Consider the following 23,184-nt stretch of genomic DNA (forward strand, 5'->3'; position numbering starts at 1 on the left):
AATCATACCCTGATAAATTACTAGTATCTTTCAAAATATCTTCTTAAATTATTTATACCTTGGGATGATATGAGAATCATCAGTGTCTATGTGTTGAGATTTGTACAGTGATTTGGCTTAGGGAATAACAGAAACCTTGTACTATACTGACCTTTTAAGTATCTCAAGTACAGGGTTATCTTCTTTGGGGATTCCTGAATCATCAAACCATGATTATATGTGAAGATATTTTCATTAAAACTTAGAAGAACATTGTTATGCATGTATGGTATGTGTGAGCTAGGGTGTGTATGTATACTTGTAAGCTAAAGACTAGCTTCCTTGATCTCTTTATATTTTTAATATATAATACTGGGAGCTGTCCTTTTTTAATTCAGGAGATTAATCCTTGATAGGTGACTTTAAAGTTGATTTCCAGCTGTTGAGTATAAGCTGTATTATTTTACTTAAATGTCTGTAAGTTTTAAGTTTTAAAACACTTTATCAAAGTATTTGATATCTGTGCTGGCTATCCTGGTTGGTTCTTTCATTCAACTTCTTCTGTAGATACTATTTTTTTTCAATGTCTCATCCTTAATACTTCTGACAGAAATTTTTTAAAACCTACCTTGTTAGAAAATGTTTCTTTGCTACTTAATCTTTCTGTACAGATCATACTCCTCAATTCACTTGCTATGGAGCTCTGTCAACTAACTGTAGGAGCTGTCTCTACAGAAGTCAATTTCCTCTTTCAGGGATTTTTTTTTCATCTTGTTTCTGAGTCTTTCTTGGCAACTTAGGAAAATCCCAGCATTTCTTGTGTCACTACTCATACCCCTTCCTGTCTTTTCATGTTATCTATTTAAATATTTAAAATTTATACTTTAATATATTTTATAGTTATAATATTTTATGTATTTTATGTGTACAGTGTTTCTTATAGCTCCTAGTTGGGATACATTATTATACTTGAAGTTAAACTTAGGTAATAAAGGCTTCTGTCTTAGTCAGGGTTTCTATTCCTGCACAAACATCATGACCATGAAACAAGTTGGGGAGGAAAGGGTTTATTTGGCTTACTTCCACATTGCTGTGGATCACCAGTGGAAGTCAGGACTGGAACTCAAGCAGGTCAGGAAGCAGGAGCTGATGCAGAGGCCACGGAGGGATGTTCCTTACTGGCTTGCTTCTCCTGGCTTGCTCAGCCTGCTCTCTTATAGAGCCCAAGACCTCTAGCCCAGGGATGGCACCACCCACAAGGGGCCCTACCCCCTTGATCACTAATTGAGAAAATGCCCCACAGCTGGACCTCATGGAGGCACTTCCCGAACTGAAGCTGCCTTCTGTGATAACTCCAGCCTGTGTCAAGTTGACACACAAAACTAGCCAGTACAGCTTCCATATATAATAATGACATTTTGTTTTGTTTATTTGTATTGTTATTAATCCTTAAGTGAGAGGATCCTTAGCCAACATCTAAGAAGAGAAGAAAAACATGGCAATAGATATGGCTGTTTTCTCTTAATATCCATAGAATTGCTCATGGCTACTCAGCTATCTTTTGTTAAAGTTGTCCTTTCTAAATTTGATTTATATTTAGCTTTCCATTTTCCAGCTATTTAACCCGAAACCTCCTTGTAAAGGATGACCGTTTTGCTTATCTTTTATTGTTCATCACTTATTTTGAGACAGGTTCTCTTTCTATAGCCCTGGCTGTCCTGGAACTTGAATTCACACAGATCTTCCTGTCTCTGCTTCCCTTGAGCACTGGGGTTAAAGGTCTGTGTCATCATGCCTTGTACAAAATGATCCTTTCAAAAATGTGCTTTAAAATAACTCTCACAGTATATCTCCTGCTAGTTCCATGAATAACGTGGGAAACAACTGTCAGAAGAACTGACTTTGTACCAACCAGGCCATTGGCCAGGAATCTGTTAAACAATGTGCTCTCTTATTTCTGGGAATGCTAGCTATCTTACAAAAGTCTTTTGTGTTGTTTACATTAATTCTATTTGCCTAATTTGTACATATGACATGAATTCACCCAGTTAATATCTACATTGTAGTGATTATTAATAACTTTACTGAGTGGTATAAAAAATATAAATCAGTTTTTTAGAAATGAGGATTATCCTTTTAAAAGAATGATTGCTCCCCTATATGATAAATATCTCTTTCCATCTCTAGTTGACTATTAAATTACTTCCTCTTATGATTTTTCCAGTTTTGACAGTTCATATAAAAATCATCAATGTACAGTGTTTTATTGTCTAGCCTTTTTCATGGGGCATAACCATTCAATATTACTTTATGACATAGTACATATGAATAATTTTTCATCCTGGGTAATAGTTCACTATACAGATGATCATGTACCATTTTGTCTATGAAGTTGTTGGGCAGATTTTTAGTTTTGGAGTAAGATGAGTGACATACCTGTGAGCATATGTCTTTATGAAGAAACATGTGCTCAGAACTCGTTAGTACTAAGAAATCCAGGTCCTGAGATATAATGATATTTTACACATAACCATTTGAAAAATTAGCCGCACCACAAAGTATATATTTCCCCAAAGTATATATTTCTACTCTTTACTAACTTTTGTTGTTTGTATTATTGTTCATATTCATATAAGTCCATGTGAATGATAGATTCTTATTTGACATGACAACTGAAGACAAGGTAGTAGGAAGATTTAGAGTTTTAAAAACATTATAACACATAATATTTTCACTGATTTGTAATTTTTGTAGGATAACTTCAAAAAATAGGTTTATTTACAAAATTCTGGAAAGTTGATTTGATGCTTTCTTGCTTTTATTAATGAAAAGATTTACTAAAGCTTCTCTCCACCACTCCAGAAATATTTGTCCAATCTCAAGTGCTACTTGGCTGAGTTCTTTTTTTTTATCACCTCATAAAATTTAACCTTCTGTAAAATTTGTTAACTGGCTTTCTTGATTTTTAATGATTTGTTGGTTCAATATTTAAATTTCTCAAATCAGAAATTCATTTTTAACAGAGCATGTCAATATCTAACTACAATATGTGTAAACATATGTAAAATCATGCCTTTTTCATGATTTTCGTGAGTATGCCTCATGGCTATCTCATGATTATGTCAGATATATGTATTTTTTCAGAATTATGTATTATTTTAAATAGAATAACTATATTTTATATGACATGATCAGTATAAATTTCTGTTTTCTTTTAACATACAATTTACAATGGAGATCTTTATATTTCTATATGTAGATGAAGGATTAAGAGTTCACCATATGACCTGATACCAAGAAAATGCAAGAAGAAAAAGTGGGAAATAGACTTTAACTTTCAGACACAGGTAAAGACTTTTTGATTAAGACTCCCATAGCGCAGGAGGCAATACCAACAATTAATAAATGAGACTGCAGAAATCCAGAAAGCTTCTGTACAGTAAAACAAGCAAACTAATAAACCCCATGCTGCTAGTAAATAAATACGTGAATAAATAAATAAAACTAAAAAGCAACTCACAAATAGAAAAAAGTATTTGTCAGACCCTTATCCTACAGAGTATTCATGTCTAAAATACACAAAGAAGCATAACTTTGAACCCCTAAGAAAAGATGTAACTAAACTTTTAAAATCGTCTATGGAGTTGAAGAGAAATTCTCAAAAAAGAAGAAATACAAATGAGTAGGAAATATGGGGAGATACAGATTAAAATGATAAGATTCTAACTAACCCTGGTCAGAATGAGGATTTACCTGAAACATTAAGGACAAAAAATACTAGTATGGATGTGGTGAAAAGGAACCCCTTAAACATGGTTGGTGGAATAAAAACTAATACAGTCACTTCCAAATCAGCTTTGGGGGTTTCTCAGAAAACTAGAAATCAAACTGCCACGGGATAAGAACAGCATTTGTGGGCAAAATCCAAAAGAATTTTAAATACAAGCATAGAGGCTCATCCACATCTCTTTTGATTCTCTTCACAATAGTTAGGAACCGACATCAATCTTGCTTTCCATTAATAGATGAATAGATTCTTTTTTGTTTGGTTTGGTTTTTTGTTTTTTGAGACAGGGTTTCTCTGTGTAACCCTGGCTATCCTGGAACTCACTGTGTAGACCAGGTTGGCCTCGAACTCAGAAATCTGCCTGCCTCTGCCTCCCAAGTGCTGGGATTAAAGGCGTGCGCCACCACCACCCGGTGATGAATAGATTCTTAAACTGTGGTTCATATATAAACTTGAATATTACTCTGCTGTGAAAAATTAGTGAAATAAATATGTACTCAAATGAATGGAATAGGAAAATATTATGCTTCATAAAGTCAGAAACTCAAGCCCCATAAGACAAATGATTTTATATACCTTTAAATGCATGTACATTAAAAGTATTAAAGAGTTTGCATGAGATTACCCTGTATGCATGGACAATGTTTCTCCAAGAAGACACTGATTGTTAAATTAATAGGCATAGGATATCTCTTTATGAGTTATTTGTCAGGGAGACCCCAAATCGATGTCAGTTATTGCCCTGGATTACCCTCCATAACTATATTTGAAGACCATGCTGTGAAAGACATCACAGACTTTGGCGGCAGAACAGAGACTCAGTCTCAAACTGATCATATAACTTCATCTTAATTGACTAGCTTTCATAGTATTATTAGGTGCTATGCACACTGCTTGGGGAGAAAAATTTACCAGTGGTCCCACCTAGCACAGGATCTACAGGCTGTAATACACCCTGCCAGATCAGATGTCTTTATAAGCACTGACATGACTGTTAAGGGTACCAAACCACTTTCTGATTTGAGTTGGAAAAAAAATTATGACTGGGAAATCTTAGACACTCTGGTAGAACCTGCTATTGTTATTCTACTCAACGGTCATGCTGTTAAGTTGTCTTCAAACTATGTATATTTATGTATACCTAAAGACTGGCTGTTCTCAATCTTGGTTAGAGAAACTTCTTTTTGTAGTCAACGATCAGTAGAAAGATTTGTAACTGTTTAAAGTGCTAAGAATAAGAAACTGAATTCTTGGCCTTAAATGAGATTTGTACATTAATCTCACCACAACCAAGAATCAAGTAACCCCTTGAAAAGGCAGCAGAATGAATCTAAGTAACAGAAAATAGGGTGAATGTTGTATAATGCTGTCTTCTGGCCATGACATGGCTGTATCTACCATGAACTCACAATAGCTGTGGTTACATACATAAGGCTTGTAAAGATCCAGTCAGCTTAAAGCCTAGCATAGATGGAGTAGTTGATCCCCAGGCAACACTCTTGACAGACAACCTTTTGTGAATTGAGAGGTTGGGTGGAGATCATTATTTTATTAGAATGTGACCACTGGCAAGATTTCCATGATTGAGAAGAATAGCCTCACACCCATACTCACATAGATAAGTGTTAATTAGATTTAGTAAGTTATCAGAGAGAAAGTCAGTATGTGTGTGTGTGTGTGATATTGCATTGTATAAATGCATGAAATTCTCACAATTAAAAAAAAAGACCTATAAAAACCAAGGAAGACATAAAGTTTCATGAGAGATGGGGATCAACGAAAAGTTGGAAGAGGGAGGAGTATGAAGAATTTAAATTATATAACAGTGTGGAATTTTCAAATAGTAAACTAAAAGTATGGTATTATAAAAAGAAAGTAATTACTGATCATGTGGTATCCTCAATGGAGGAGTATGGAGCCCTTTGCTCATGGACACAGAAATACCACTTACCATTGGTATTAGCATTCAGAGAATAATTCAAATATTTTTCCAGATTTGTTGCTAGAAAATGGGTTCATTTCATTTTCATTTCAAGCTCCAATGTGAAAATGAAAGATTAAAATAAATGATGTCGAAAATATGTGGTTGCTAACAGGTGACAGGTAGTGACAGTTGATAAGTGTGTTCTGTGTTTCTAAACCTTTGTTTACTTTAAACATTTAATGTAAACTTGGAATTTCCTAAACATATAATGTTAAACACATGCTGCTAATTTTGAAAACAATGTTAGTCATGCAAGTATTTGTGAAAAATATATACTTCAGAATGTCATTAGGATAATCTTTGCCAGTATCTTTAAATAGAGAATATTATATGTTATTACTTTTTCCAAGAATTGGGTTATTATCATTGTGGAACAAAGTTCTTTTTGTATTTTTATGATACATATAACTAAATTAAGCATGGGTGATAACATTGATCTTTTATAATGTGCTTATTATATAGTTTAATTTCACCACAGTTGGTATTAATAGTTATTTTTACCAGGGTATAATAATATTTCACTTAAGAATTTGGTGAAAAAACGCTTTTGGAGACCTTGTGAATAATAACAGCTAGAAAGGAATTGTTATATTTTGACTTCTCAGCCATATTGCAATGTAATTTATAAGATCACAATATGCATTCAATGATGTGGCCATTTCTTCCAAAGTCTTTACAATAGTGATGGGTCTTGACTGGACTCCATTGATAAATTGTATATTTACTTGTGTGTGCGTGTGTGTGTGTGTGTGTGTGTGTGTGTGTGTGTGTGTGTGTGTATGTGTGTGTGTTTCAGCATGTGTGTAATTTTTTAAAAAGTAAAATCCAGGGCTTTTCAGTATCTAGAGACAAATGATGACACTGAGTTTGTTTTGTGTTGCCCATCTGTTGCTGGGCATGAGACCTTGCCTTAAGAGTTGTTTGTATACCTTGTGAGACTCTATTGGAGGAAACCAAGTTTTCATTTGTGAGTTTTTATTAATTGGAGATAGCTTCTGGGTTAAATATGTGGAGTTGTGTCCACTTCTCCACTGGCTGGGATGTTATCTGGTGCATGTTGCCATGGTCTCTGTGAGTTTATATGTACATTGATTCTGTTGATTTAGAAGACCTTCTTTTTCTTCTTTTATTTGGTGTTCTCTATCTTCTCTGGCTCTTACCCTCTTTCTTTCTCTTCTTCTGTAGGACTATTTGGGACATGATGGGAGGGATTTTGTGGAGACATCCCATTTAGGTCTGATGTTCCATGATTGCTCAATCTCTGCATAGTGCCCATGGTGTTCACAGTGCAAAAAGCTGTCCCTATCTTTTGCAGTAAGAATCTTCTATGCTTACCTGACTAATACAGAAGTAGAGGCTTGCAGCCATCCATTGGACTGAGTACAGGGTCCCCAGTGAAGGAGTTAGAGAAAGGAACAAAGGAGCTGAAGGGTTTGCAGCCCCTTAGGATGAACAACAATATGAACTAACTAGTACCCTCAGAGCTCCCAGGGACTCAACCACCAACCAAGGAGTATACATGGTGGGACTGATTGTTCTGGCAGCATGTGTATAGTAGAGAATTGTAAATTCCGTCATCAATGGGAGGAGAGGCCCTTGACCCTGTGAAGGTTCTGTGCCCCAGTGTAGTGGAATGCCAGGGCCAATAAGTGGGAGAGGGTGGAGTGGCAAGCAGGGAGAGGAGAGGGGGATCAACAGGGGTTTGTTCTTGTTGTTTTTTGTTTTGTTTTGTTTTGGAGGGGAAACTGGGAAAGGAGAAATCATATGACATATAAATAAAGAAAATATCTAATAAAAAAGAAAAAGAAAAGGAAAAAAATTTCCTCATTAAAAAACAAAGAATCTTCTATGATGAGGCTTGAGAAAAATGATGTATGTGTATTTTAGAATGTTATTAAGAGTAATTTTATCACTACATTTTTTTCTTCTTTAGACCAGCATTGTGTGTTTTTACCCTAGGTTCTTGGGACATATAGCCTCAAGTTCTTGGTCCTCCAAGCTATGTTACATATGGGTTTCAACTGGGCAATGGGTCTTCAAACAAACAAGATACAGATTTGTTATGCTGGTAAGCTTTGTGCCACCATTGCACTAATATATCCTGCAGTCAACACAGCTGTACTGGCTGGTTTTGTGTGTCAACTTGACACAGGCTGGAGTTATCACAGAGAAAGGAACTTCAATTGAGGAATGCCTCCATGAGATCCAGCTGTAAGGCATTTTCTCAATCAAGGGGGGAGGGCCCGTTGTGGGTGGTGCCATCCCTGGGCTGGTAGTCTTAGGTCCTATAAGAAAGCAAGCTGAGCCAGGCAGAGAAAGCAAGCCAGTAAGTAACATCTCTCCATGGCCTCTGCATCAGCTCCTACTTCCTGACCTGCTTGAGTTCCAATCCTAATTTCCATTGGTGATGAACAGCAATGTGGAAGTAAGCTGAATAAATTCTTTCCTCCCCAACTTTCATCTTGGTCATGATGTTTGTGCATGAATAGAAATCCTGACTGAGACAACAGCATTGTAAATCAAGGTGTTTGTGGATGCCTGGGTGCTTATATTTCTACTTTGGTAGCATATATAGTATGTTCATATACCAGAGAGGCTAGTAGAAGGATGTACAGCTGAAGGCTCTCTATAGGATCAATTTTTTCATCTTCAAGGAATTGTAGGTGTTGTCTTCTGAAATTAGGCTTGGTTCTCTGTTGTTTTAGAGTATATATAGTAGTCTTGACAACACACTGGGTTGTTTGAGGATTCCCCTAGAAATCCTTGGCCAACAACTCAATTAGGTATAACTCTATCCTAGTCCTGGAAGATTTATTTAGGGAAAGTTGTTCAGTTGGAGCCCTGTCTTCCCATTATTTGACATTTCATTTTGCTCACCTTTATATGTGTTTATATTTTGGAAGTTTCCATACTACCCTTCAAATAGCCCTTACATTTAGCTGTCTCTCCCACATATTCTTTCCCTAGTCCCCGTCTTCCCTTCCCCTACATTATTTTCCCATTCATGTTTCCCCATCCTGTGGGGTGCTGCTGCCGCACCTTAAAGATGGTGCCTGCCATTCTTCTGCTAAGGAGTAAACAAGTCCTTATTTGGCAAGAGGGTTGCACCCGCCAGTGGCCTGCTCTATTGTTATGACTCTGTAGCCAATGATAGCGCAGGAGGTGGTATGGGCTCATGGGCAGTCCTACGAAGGGTATTTAAGCAGCACTCACAGACCATTCAGGGGCACACCCTTGAATCTCATGTAACTAACAGCTCCTGAGTAAACTGTTGCTGGAAGGAACTGGTGTGCTAGTCTTTCTTCCCTGCTGGTCAGGGTGATTGGCGCGGCACACCATCCATTTATAATTATCTACTCTATTTCCATTTCCTAGGGAAATATATCTGTCCCACACTAGTACCTTGCTCTGTACTTAAGCTTTATTAGTCTATGGATTATAGTTTATAATGTTGACTTAACAGCTGGAATATACTACTTATATACTATATATAAGAGAATACATACTGCCTTGATTATGGTTCCTATTGGTGTGATAAGATACCATGTCCAAAGCAAAGTGCTAAGGAACTGGTTTTATATTTTGGGGGAAATGTTTCTTTATTTTTCTCTTTTCTTTTTCCTTCTCTATTATTTTTTCTCTTACAGTTCCATATCTTTGTTTATAAAGGAAAGAATTCAGGATAGACATTCAAACAGGGCAAAAACCTGGAGGTAGAAGTTGATGCAGAAGCCATGAGGGGTGCTGCTTACTGCCCTGCTCCTCATGACTTACCAATCCTGCTTTTTGATAGAACACAGGATCACAAGCCCAGGGATGCCATCACTCACAGTGGGATAGGCCATCTACTATCAGTTACTAAATAAGAAAATTACCTACAGGATTGCCTACAGCCTGAAATTATGGATGAATTTTTAAATTTTAGTCCTCTCCTCTCAGATGAACTCATGTCAAATTGATATAAAACTACCCCTTGTCAACTTGACACACGAACATATCATTGTTAAGCCATGTGGCAGTTTAAATAGATTTGGTTCCCACAGATTTATGTGTTTTAATGCCTGGCCATAACGAATGGCATTATTATGGAGCATGGCCCTATCAGAGCAGAAGTGGCCTTGTTGGAAGATGTACATCTCACTGCTTAAGTGGGCTTTGATTTTTCCTATCCTAATGCTCCACCCACTGTGGAACCAGAGCCTCCTCCTAGCTTCCTGCAGGAGACAGTCTCCTTCTGGCTTGATCCTTTGGACCAAGATGTAAAACTCTCAACACCTTCTTCAGCACCAAGTCTGCCTGCAGGCTGCATGCTTCCTGCCATGATGATAACGGACACAAACTTTAATGTCTTTAAAATATCCATCTCTTTAAGAATCCAAAATCTTTTAATGGTTTGAAAACTCTCAATTGTAGATTTCATAAGACTTTAAAACTAAAATAAATAATTCCTAACTTCAAGATGGAAGATCCAGAGCACAGTCACAACCAGATCAAAGCCAAACCAAACCTGCGACAGTGTAAACGATTCAGTGTCCAGTGTCTGGGCTCTACTCACAATCTTCTGGGGTCCTTCAAAGGGCTTTGGTCACTTGGCTCCACCATCTGCAGCACACACAGCTTATCTTCTGCATTCCTAATCTCTCCACTTCATTGCTACTGCTGTTTTTGGTGGTCTTCCCAGGGTACTGGCATTTTCAAAATGCTGGAGTCTTCTCCTACAGTCAGGTTGTATTTTCACCAATAGTTATTCCTGGCCTTTCACCAGGGATTCCAAACCTGCCACATACTTTCAGCTGCTCTTACCCTCTCAAAACTATCATATCACCACCAGGGTGAATTTAACACTACCAAGTTCACCTAACAGCACAAGGTTCAACCTTGGCCACTACTGCAATAGGCCTCCTGTGTACTGACTCTCAGGAAACACTTCCCAGAAGATTTACCTTCCACATCGATAGTCTCTTCCTAATGACTGTCAGTTTATCACAAGCTGGCCAGCATCATATATCCCAACAAAGCTTCACTTAATAGTTCTGGTATCACAGCTAATCGAATTACAGAATCTTTTTTTAAAAAATTTTCTTTATTTACATGTCATATGATATGTCCTTTCCTAGTTTCCCCTTGGAAAAAAAGAAAAAAATGAAATGAAATTGAAAAAAAAGACAAAAAACAAAAAACCTGTTCCCTCCCCCCTACCCCTGCTCACCTACACACCCTCTCCCTCTTCCTGGCCCTGGCATTCCCCTGCCCTGGGGCATAGAACCTTCACAGGGCCAAGGGCCTCTCTTCCCATTGATGACCAACTAGGCCATCCTCTGCTACATATGCTGCTGGAGCCATGAATCCCACCATGTCTACTCTTTGGTTGGTTGTTTAGTCCCTGGGAACTCTGAGGATACTAATTAGTTCATAGTGTTTTTTGTCCTAAGGGGCTCAAATCCTTCAGCTCCTTGGGTCCTTTCTCTAGCTTCTTCATTGGGGACTCTGTGCTCAGTCCAAAGAATGGCTATTAGCCTCTACTTCTGTATTAGTCTGGTACTGTCAGAGCCTCTCAGGAGACAGTTTTATCAGGCTCCTGTAGCCAGTACTTGCTGGCATACACAATAGTGTCTGGATTTGATGATTGAATATGGGAAGGATTCCCAGGTGGAGCAGTCTCTGGATTGTCCTTCCTTCAGTCTCTGCTGCATAGTTTGTCTCTGCAAGTCCTTCCATGGATATTTTGTTCCCCTTTTTAAAAAGGAACGAAGTATCCACACATTGGTCTCCCATCTTTTTGAGTTTCTTGTGGTTTGTGGATTGTACATTGTGTATTCCTATCTTCTGGGCTAATATCCACTTATCAGAGAGTGCGTACCATGTGTGTTCTTTTATAATTGGGTTACCTCACTCAGGAAGATATTCTCCAGATCTATCCATTTCCCTAAGAATTTCATAAATTCATTGTTTTTAATAGCTGAGTAGTACTCCATTGTGTAGATGTACCACAATTTCTGTAATCATTCCTCTGTTGAGGGACATCTAGGTGGTTTCCAGTTTCTAGATATTATAAATAAGGCTGCTATGAAAATGGTGGAGCATGTGCATCTTCTGGGTATATGCCCAGGAGTGGTATAACTAGGTCCTCTGGTAGTACTATGCCCAATTTCCAGTGGAACTGCCAAACTGATTTCAAGAGTGGTTATATCAGCTTGCAATCCCACCAACAATGAAGGAGTTTTGCTCTTTCTCCAGAACCTCACCAACATCTGCTGTCACCAGAGTTTTTTATCCTAGCCATTCTGACTGGTGTGAGGTGGAATCTGAAGGTTGTTTTGATTTGCATTTCCCTGATAACTAAGGATGTTGAATATTTATTTAGGTGCTTCTCAGCCATTCGGTATTCGTCAGTTGAGAATCCTTTGTTTAACTCTGTACTCCATTTTTTAATAGGGTTATTTGGTTGTCTGGAGTCTAACTTCTTGTGTTCTTTGTATATATTCGATATTAGCCCTCTATCAGATATAGGATTGGTAAAGATCTTTTCCCAATGTGTTGGTTGCTGTTTTGTCAGTGTCATTTGCCTTACAAAAGCTTTGTAACTTTATGAGGTCCCATTTGTCAATTCTTGATCTTAGACTATAAGTTATTTGTCTTTTGTTCAGGAAATTTTCCCTGTGCCCATGTGTTCGAGGCTCTTCCCCACTTTCTTTTCTGTTAGTTTCAGTATATCTGGATTTATGTGGTGGTCCTTGATCCACTTGGACTTGAGCTTTATACAAGGAGATAGGAATAGATCAATTTGCATTCTTCTACATGCTAACTGCCAGGTGAGCCAGCACCATTGGTTGAAAATGCTGCCTTTTTTCCAGTGGAGGGTTTTAGCTCCTTTGTCAAAGATCAAGTGATGATAGGTGTGTGGGTTCATTTCTGGGTCTTCAGTTCTATTCCATTGATCTACCTGCCTGTCACTGTACCAATACCATGCAGTTTTTATCACAATTTCTCTGTAGTATAGCTTAAGGTCAGGGATGGTGATTGAACCAGAGGTTCTTTTATTGTTGAGAATAGTTTTCCTTCTCCTAGGTTTTTTTGTTATTCCAGATTTATTTGCAAATTTTTCCTTCTAAGTCTGTGAAGAATTGATTTGGAATTTTAATGGGGATTGCATTGAATCTGTAGATTGCTTTCAACAAGAGGGCCATTTTTACTACATTAATCCTGCCAATCCATGATCATGGGAGATCTTTCCATCTTCTGAGGTCTTCTTCAATTTCCTTCTTCTTCAGAGACTTAAAGTTCTTGTCAAACAGATCTTTTACTTACTTAGCTACAGTCACACCAAGGTGTTTTTTCTTATTTGTGACTATTGTGAAGGGTGTTGTTTTGCTAATTTCTTTCTCAGCCTGTTTATCCTTTGTGTATAGGAAGGCCTCTGATTTGCTTGAGTTAATTTTATATCCAGCTACTTTGCTGAAGTTGTTTATCAAGTTTAGGAGCTCTCTGATGGAATTTTTTGGGGTCACTTAAGTATACTATCATATCATCAGCAAATAGTGATAATTTGACTTCTTCTTTTACAATTTGTATCCCTTTGATCTCCTTTTATTGTCTAATTGCTCTGGCTAGGACCTTAAGTACAATATTGAATAGGTAAGGGAAGAGTGGGTAGTCTTGTCTAGTCCCTGATTTTAGTGGGATTGCTTCAAGTTTCTCTCCATTTAGTTTGATGTTGGTTACTGGTTTTCTGTATATTGCTTTTACTATGTTTAAGTATGTGCCTTGAATTCCTGATCTTTCCAAGATTTTTATCATGAAGAGATGTTGGATTTTGTCAAATGCTTTCTTAGCATCTAGTGAGATGATCATATAAAGCCTATACTCAACAAAACTGGAAAACCTGTATGAAATGGACAATTTTCTAGACAGATACCTGGTACCAAAGTTAAATAAAGATCAGATAAACAATCTAAATAGTCCCATATCTGCTAATGAAACAGAATCAGTCCTTAATAGTCTCCCAACCAAAAAAAGCCCAGGACCAGGTGGGTTTAGTACAGAGTTTTATCAGACTTTCAAAGAAGATCTAGTACCAATACTCCTCAAACTATCGCACAAAATAGAAACAGAAGGTACTCTACCCAATTCTTTATATAAAGCCACAATTACTCTTATACCTAAACCACACAAAGACCCCACAAAGAAAGAAAACTTCAGGCCAATTTCCCTTATGAATATCGATGCAAAGATACTCAATAAAATTCTTGCAAACTGAATCCAAGAACACATCAAAACAATCATCCATCATGATCAAGTAAGCTTCATCCCAGGGATGCAGAGATGTTTCAATATAGGGAAATCCATCAATGTAATTCACCATATAAACAAACTCAAAGAACTACAGAATCTTAATTCAGAATAACAAATGGCTTGGACAGAGTCTTTAAACTTTCTCTGTATATCAGATGTAAGGCCTCCATCATCTGCATGGTTCTCAATGTTCTTATCTTCCAATTGTTTGAAGAACAGCCCACTGAAGTTTCTGCACTTTGGCTTTTCTAGTTGAGGATTTTCCACAATCCTAAACAAACAAAGAAACAAATAAACAAAATAAAACAAAACAAAAAATCAATATAAAACAAAACAAAAACAACCCCTACCCCACATAATCAGACCCCATTTTTGGTATCAGTTTGTCTTAGTTACGGCATCTATTGGTGTGATGAAACACCGTGATCAGAGCAACATGATAAGGAAATGGTTTATTTGGCTTATAATTCCATATCACTGTTCATCCTTGAAGAAAGTCAGAAAAGAGACTCAAACAGGTCAGGAAGTATAGGCAGCAGTTGACGAAGAATCCACTGAGGGGTGCTACTCACTAGCTTGCTCCTAATGGCTTGCTAATCCTGCTTTCTTATAGAATCCAAAACCATCAACCCAGGGATGGCACCATCCATAATGGATAGATAATTTCCCTATAAATCAGCAATTGAGAAAATGCCCCCACAGTCTTGGCTACAACATAGTCTCATGGAGGCATTTTCTTAATTATAGTTTCTGCTGCACAGATGACTCTAACTTGTATCAAGTTTATATAAAGCTATCCAGTATGCAAACCATTATATTTTTTCTGTTTCTCAGTTACTCCACTCAGGATTATTTTTCTCTAGTTCGATCATATACCTGTGAATTCACGATTTCAATATCTGAATAGACGAGTAATGTTCCATTAGGTAAATGTACCCAAATGTTCCATTATGTAAAATCTTAAAAATAAGATTTTGTTTATCTACTCTTTTGTTGAGGGAAATCTATATTGTTCCTAATTTCTGACTCTTATGAACAGCGCAGCAATGAACATTGCTAACCAAGTGTCTCTGTGGTAGGGTGAAGCATCTTTTGGATATATGTCTCAGAGTTACAGCAAGGTATCCCTATTTTTGGGAATATCAATTCCCTTCTTCCCCAGAAACCATCATAATGATTTCCATATTAGTTGTACAAGTTGATACTACCAACATCAATGGATGAATGTTTCTATACTCCACATCATCATTATCACAAGCTGTCAGTTCTTTTCTTGATTTTAGCCATTATCAAGGGTGTAAGATGAAATTCCAAAGTGCTTTTGATTTGCATAAACCTGAAGGCCAAGTATGTTGAATATTTGTATACATGTTCCTTCAGAATTCAAGTTCTCCGTTTTGAGGATTTTCTGTTTAGATCTGTACCCTCTTTTTAATTGTATTATTTAATTTCTTGATATCTACTTTTCTGAGTTCTTTATTTATGTTTGGACATTAGACCCCTAGCCCATGTGTAGTTGGTAAAAATCTATCCTGAAAACACATGCACACACACACACACACACACACACACACACAAATACACACACACAAAATGTTCATGTAGAATAAATAATTAATAAAATATTTTATCTCAACTTCACTTTATTCTTTTGTTCTATTCCTGTAATTTATGAAACACATTTCCGATCTGCATTAATTCTCATCATGATCATAGGATTCATATATTAGTAAGTTATTCCCTTGTTTGTCAGCTTTGCAAGGACTTTTTCAGCCCTTTCTTACTCCAGTCATACTAAAAGTTAGGAGGAAGTTGGAGCTGAGGACTTCCCATCCCTAAGATCCTTCGGTTTCTGAGAAAAGCCCAAGAAATATGAGCACTGGTGGAAAGGGTTCCCTTGAGGACGGACCTTTGTTAGGAAACACTGGGGTTCCTGCATATTTAAAAGCTTTGCTTTTCCTCTCCACCTGGCAAAAGTATGGCAGGATTTCCTGTGAATTTCATTCTGAGAACATGGTAGGCTCCAGAATGCAGAGTTCTGGAACTTCCTGAGTGCATGCTTGCAGGCACCCAAAGATGTAGCGTCTGGAAATCAGTGTCTATTGGGAGCATGGATGGAGAAACTAATTGCCACATCAAGAAGCTTACATCTGAATGTTCTCTCACCTTTGTGTTGTCCTTTGTATGAGTTGTAATCCTACTATGGGCAGGGTAGAGATGGCTTGACAATCTTTCTCTCCCTTATTTTGGTTAATGCTGTAAATAAATTCATTTTTCACATGTATTCATAGATGCATTTATAATATGTAAATACACATACATATTTATATGTAATATACAATATATGTAATATATATACATATAAATATACATGCATATAAATATATATGCATATATATATGAAATACTGTTTTCTCTTTCAGCAGTGATCATTATCAAGTGCCAGGGTAGACTGTCTAGTAACAATATGAGAGCTTTTTAAAGGCTGGAAGACACAAATTTTAACTCTGAAGATAGTCCATAGATAGGTCTTTAGGTAAGGCTACAGATTATTCTGTTGAGATTTTGGCTTTCTTGTAAGTTGTGATATTCTGTGTCTCCACACTATCTGCTCTCAAGGTGATGAGAACAGGTAGCCATGACCACAAATTTTTTTTGCTGTTTGTATGAAGATATTATTGATATTGAATTTTTTAAAAGTTTTTTAATATATTACATTAGAGCATAAGATTTTTTACTTGAAAATAAAGAACATTAGCATAATCACACCATTAATTTCAAAAAGCAGTGGGAGAGAATCCACTAGTTGAATTTTCTAACTTTGCCTCCCTAGAGATAGCCATGGTGGTGTTACACTTTACCTGAGTACTGTGTTCTTCACAAGGCCAGTAATTAAGGAAATCCACAGCCATTTGGTTTTTAGAATTCACTCACTCCTGGATCTTCAGAAGTTTCTCAGCATAAAGAGATATGCTTTTCTATATTACTCCAATAACACTCACTAATGAGTACCTCTTTTGATTTTCCTAACTTTTATAGGTGCTCTCTTGAAATATATATATTTCCTGGCGCTGAGATCAGCTCTAACATTTTTTCACTGTCAGTGTCTGACCTGCTCAATCAATCTTCAATGAATGTAGGACACTATGCTTGCAACATGGTGATGATTTGATGTTTCTGGACATTAGTCAGAGAAGATTGCTTTACTTCCATTAGTGAAGGCAATGTTCCTATCTCATGCCCTCAGGTTTCCTGGCTTTGAGCTTATATCCAGGCACAGCCTTCAGACCTCTTAATTGAAGAACAATGTATTCTATCCCTGGTAGAATTCGTCTATAAAACCACGTCGGCATATTGTATTCTAGAAAAGCTCAGAAATTTCAGTCTTTAGCTCACTAATGACCAGTTGAAATACTTTCTTCTTGATAATGACTATAAAAAAAGTATTTTTAACTGATTGAATGACACAAACCCTTATCTAGTAAATGACTCCTAACTGTATGATCCTCTTACTGATGAGTTGTCTATCATACTTAAAGCTAAAGCAAAAACTGCCTTCCCGAGACTCTAAAATAATCAGTCCTTGTGTAATCTTCTATTGCAATATATGAATAAAGTCCCTTGCTTGATGCATTTTTGTTTCCTAGTATATTTGTACTTATTCTTTGTAGATTTACTTTAGTTTAAAGGCTTTGTCATTTGACTGTGATATGAACTTTCAATAATAAACACTCAGTAGAAAACTAATAATTTCAAGGCATAATAAAAGCATTAGAATCATGTAAAGGAATCTATTTCTACATTACTATTTTGAAAATGTTATGTTAATACATGCATTGCTCTAATATTTGACATTTTTAGAGTTACTCATAATATTGTTATGTTATACCACCCATACTCTGTTATGAAGGTAGCTCAGAATCTGAAATAAATACAAATAGAAATTAAATACTCTAACTCTAACCAGCTATTCCTTCAAGATGCTTGTAAGTGATTCTTTTTCAATCTTATGTTCAGAGAACCACGTCTTTGATAGTCAAGTTCAATTACATCTCATCCTTGGCAGTGTATACTCATGTAAAACAGGATGTTAAAAATGGGAAGCTTTCTTTTCAGTTTTGGCAGGAGTCCCCAAATTCCGAAAAGAAAACAATAGCTTCCACATTCCACACTGAGGTAATAAACTGCCTTTATAAGTCGAGCTAAGGAAACAGTAGGAAGCAAAAATGAAAACATGTTTTACAAGCTCCAGTTTTTTTTTTTTTTAAATCTTTACGGCAAAATGTTTGAAGATTAAAGGAGTTAAGAAATATTTTCAAAAAATACGCTCCCCCAGTGATTATAACTTTGACTCTTCTTCTTTCTTCCAGAGGGAAGAAAGAGGCATAAAACGGGAAGTTAGTTAACTATGAATGGATGCTAAGAGTTATTTGACAGAGAAGTCAGAAAGAGAGACAGAAAGAGAAATGAGAATGGAAGAGAGCAAGGGAGAAAAGAGAGACACAGGGGAGAGAAGGAATATACTTTCTTTCACCAAAAAATGTACCATATCAGAAAGAGCTGGCTAGCAGTACTCTTAAATGTGACCAAGGTGTGATATTGCCACAAGGAACCTATAGATTTTCAGAATTCTGGAGATGAGGGAAAGATTTAAGGTTGCCACCAAGAGAGAGCAACACAAGTAAATGCATTGTCTATGCAAAGAAAAGTGGAGAATAATTTTCTAGGAAGAAAGACAAATTTACTATTTGGTATTTCATTTTTGCACAGAGTTAAAATATAATCTTACTATTTGCTCCCTCTAGCTCCCCTCCCCCATGCAGCAGATGATAGGCAGACAGAGAGATGAGAAGTACGTTGAGTACTATAAATACTCTGTGTTAGCCGCAACATATAAAATCATGAGACAGTGAACATTGATATTTAAATTAAACCCAAAGGAGCAGATAGAGAAAGTGTGTCCGGTAATTTAAAGGATTTGGGGATAATTGAGATCAAGTGTGGTTACAGATTGTATTTAAGAAAATGTGACAGTTAAGCTGTGCATCATTTAAGTTGAGGTGGAAAAAACAATAATTTGTAATTACAGATGTTTTGCATATTTTAAACTATTTCTTCTTTTTATATTATAATTACATCATTTGCAATTTTTCTTCTTTCTCTCCAAAATCCTCCTATATACCTTTTCTTCTTTTTTTTTTGAAAAAACCCCTAAATTTATGGCTTGTTTTTTTCAACTAGCTTTTGCATATTTTATATGCAAATATGTAGCATATATAAATATAAACTCTTAAATATATACATACAACATGTTCAGACTACATAATGTTACTTGTGTATGATTCCAGGGATGACTATTTTAAATTTAGGCTTCATACTTGAACATGGGAAAACAAGGGGGAATGGAGATAAACTGTTGACAATAAATAGGATCAAGAGTTTTATAAATACACATTTAATAGTCTCATAAATTCCTGAAGTGAGACTGAACAAAGACTTTCTTGAATGTCAGTTAAAAGAAAATAAAATTGTTAGCCTCATGGAAAACAATTACCATCATAGAAAAGTTTTGTATAGGTAAAAAGAAATTTAAAAGGATGGATTCCTAGTGGCACAATATTATTAAATACTTATAACCCAATGTTGTCTTATTTAAAATGATTTTTTTTTACTATGTGTTAATTTATGTGCACAGGTATGCATCTGTTTGTGAGTGTGGACACATAAGTGAAGATGCCAGGGGTACTTCAGAGGGCATTGGATTCTCTGGATCTGAAGTTGCTGTAGCTCTTAACCACACAACATAGGTGCTGGGAACAACAGGCCTTGGGAAGAACAACAAGGGCTCTTCCCAGTTGATTACCTCTCTAGGCTCTAGTTTTTACATTTCATTTGATCGGTAAATCTTAGTATTTTCCTGAGTAAATCCTGAGGGATTGTTCTATTCTTATACCAGATTACTGACAAAATTGATAATATTTTATTTTCACTATTTTCTGCTATTACCCATTTCTATTTCCTATTAGAATCATTAGATATTGTCAAGGTTCTATTTTACATCTTTTCCTCCAACATAATGTGTTTTAGAACAACAACAAAAACAACAAAGGAGGAGGAGAAGTAAGATGATGAGGAGTCCAATTTGTTGAACATTTGCTTGCTGTATCTGTGAATTATGGCACTTAAATACACAAATGAACACTCATGAATTCTTGTGGAATTTGAAGTAAAGCTGCAATGAGACACTTTCTAACCTCAATAGGAATGGTGTAGTGCATTCGTGACAGAGATAATAGAGCCCTCACATATTACCAATAGAAATGCAAAAGTCACATAACTCCTCAAGGGAACACAGAGGTTTCTTGGAAAATTTAACACAAATTTTATGACACAACTATGAAACAACCTGAAGATCCAGCAGATCACCAGCATGAGACCAGTCTGAGCGAGGTGTAAAGATAATCTGAAAAACAAGAAGAAAGGAAAGAGAAAGAGAAGGAGAAGGAAAAGGGAGAGAAAGGAAGATGAATAAGAAAGAAATGAAGGTGGAGGTGGTTGGAGGAGAAGGTGGATTGAAAGTAAAGAAAGAAGGGAAAAGAGAAAGAACAGAAGGGAGGAAGAGAGGTTAAAGAGAGGGAGGGAAGAAAGGAAGGACAGAAGGAAGGAACAAATGAGCAAAGGAATGAAGGAAGGAAGGAAGGAAGGGAGGGAGGGAGGGGGGAAGGAAGGAAGGACAGAAGGAAGGAACAAATGAGCAAAGGAATGAAGGAAGGACTGAAGGAAGGGAGGAAGGAAGGAAGGGAGGGAGGGAGGAAGGAAGGAAGGAAGGAAGGAAGAAAGGAAGGGAGGGGAAACATGATTGTTCATGAAAACCAAAGCATCAGCCAAAGCGGTCCAATATGAATACATTCATTAAGTTGATTTTTACTTCAGAGATTCTCACTTGGTTAAAAGTTTGAACCAGAAAGTGGGAGAGGGCGGGGTGGCAGGCATGGGGATGGGGGAGGCAACAGGGGTTTGTTTTTGTTTGTTTTTTTGAGGAGAAATTCGCATGTAAATAAAGAAAATATCTAAAAAAAAAAAAGTTTGAACCAATGTAATTCTTTTTTTAGATGTTTTCTTTATTTACATTGCAAATTTTATCCCCACTGAAAGCCCCCTATCTCATCCCCCCTCTCCCTGCTCACTAACCCACCTACTCCTGCTTCCTTGTCCTGGCATTTCCTTACACTGAGGCATCAAGCCTCTATGAAACCAAGGGCCTCTTAACAGCTGCGCCATCTCTCCAGCCAATGTAATTCTTCTTAGTCATCAGTTGATGAAAGTCATCTTAACAGTTGGATATAAAGTGAAGTAAAATGTTTCTGATAAAAACCTACAAGAAACTGAGAAGAGGTGTGCTTCATCAAGCTAGAAGATAGTTTGCTGCTGGGTTGCTTCTGGATATAGATGGTTTCTTAGTTTTCTCTGAGAATTCTAACTTTTGACTCAAAGTCAACTTCTTACTGTTATTAGGAACTCACTTAAACACTTTGACAAATTTGTGTTACAGATATGCCACCTACCTTATACATAAAAATGCAGCTGCCTTGGGGAACTGTAATTTGGAATCTACTAGATATCTGATGACTGCCTTCCCCCCACCCTCTCTATCATCCCTTTAGCATTCAAATAATGCTCACAGGTAGTGTATATGGAGTCTCACAATTTGTAATAGCCATTTAAATAGGTGAAAAAGTGACATAAATATAATACACATTGAGACAGAACAAATGGTTTTCCTGTAATTCATGAACAAAGAAAAATGAAAGAATGATCTCATTGTTTCTTTTCATCATTATGCTATAGAGTCTCACCCTGGCAAACAAGTTGAAAAGAATCTTTCACTGGCTTAAGATAGAAAATCCTACAGAATCTATAGAAAAGATTAACAGATGATGTTGTCAAAGGTAAGATCAATTTACTAAATTAATAACATTTCTAATAATCTAGAAATGATGCATGTAATACCATTTGTGTCAGTATAATATTATGAGGCATCTATGATAAATTTGACAGAAGATGTGCAAGTCTTGTGCACTGAAAACTGCATGACCTAGAATGTATTCAAGGCCAAACTATAAGAAAAAAAATAATGTATTGAGAGTTATATTGATCAAAATGTTAACACAGCAATTTCCCAAATTCATCCTGTGAGATCTTCACTTTTTGAGTTCACACTGATTTTAAGATTGATGATGTTGGTTGACTTTCCTAGAAAGTGGGTATTATTATAGACTTAGATAGATAAATGAATTAGAGTCAGTATTAAAAGCCAATTCACACATTTTGCTTAATTGATTTCTGTGAAAGATCCTTAGACAGTTCAGTAGGAAGGAATCAAGGTAAAATCTTAGTAATCTTTTGTTTTTCTTTTATTGGATATTTTCTTTATTTACATTTCAAATGTTATCCCCTTTCTTGGTTTCCTCTTCAGAAATCCTCTATCCCATGCCCCGTCCCGTCCCTCTGCTTCTATGAGGGTACTCCCCTACCCACCCACTCACTCCTGACACCCTGCCCTGCCATTCCCCTACACTGAGGCATTGAGCCTTCAGAGGACCAAGGTCCTCTTCTTCCACTGATGTGCTAGAAGGCCATCCTCTGCTACATATGCAGCTAGAGACGTGGATAGCTCCATGTGTACTCTTTAGTTGGTGGTTTAGTCCCTTGGAGCTCTGTGGGGCAGGGGGTCCAGTTGGTTGATATTGTTGTTCTTCCTTTGTGTTGCAAAGCCCTTCAGGTCCTTCAGTCCTTCCTCTAACTCCTCCATTGGGGGCCCTGTGCTCAGTCCAATGGTTGGTTGTGAGTATCTCCCTCTGTATCTTAAGTGATTAAGATTTCTTTACCTTTTGACAGAAAAATTTAAATAAATTGAAGTTTATTGGACTAAATACAGACTTTGTTGGAATATATCCTTTATCGGAGCAAAAGATTTAAAAAAATGTTTTCAGCACCTATGTCTAAGAAACAACTCTAATCTAGGACAAAAAGTACTTTCTAGCTAATAAATTAATAAACAAATAATGAAAATAAAAGAAAAAAAAGAAACACAGTGGAAGATTTTTGTGTTTTAATTTCATCCTATCCTGTGGGTAAAACA

The 23,184-nt window shown here is 36.6% G+C and overlaps 1 long non-coding RNA gene across 1 annotated transcript in view; it reads right to left on the reverse strand.

Annotated features, from left to right (window-relative positions):
• Positions 1–14,165: 14,165 nt before the first annotated feature.
• LOC116080573 overlaps positions 14,166–23,184 on the reverse strand; it is a 61,868-nt gene continuing 52,849 nt past the window's right edge. The window contains exon 4 of the long non-coding RNA XR_004114483.1: positions 14,166–14,313. This is a non-coding gene — a long non-coding RNA (uncharacterized LOC116080573). The remainder of the gene's footprint in view (positions 14,314–23,184) is intronic.

Source organism: Mastomys coucha, unplaced genomic scaffold (genome assembly GCF_008632895.1).
Source record: "Mastomys coucha isolate ucsf_1 unplaced genomic scaffold, UCSF_Mcou_1 pScaffold6, whole genome shotgun sequence".
Lineage (NCBI taxonomy): Eukaryota > Metazoa > Chordata > Mammalia > Rodentia > Muridae > Mastomys > Mastomys coucha.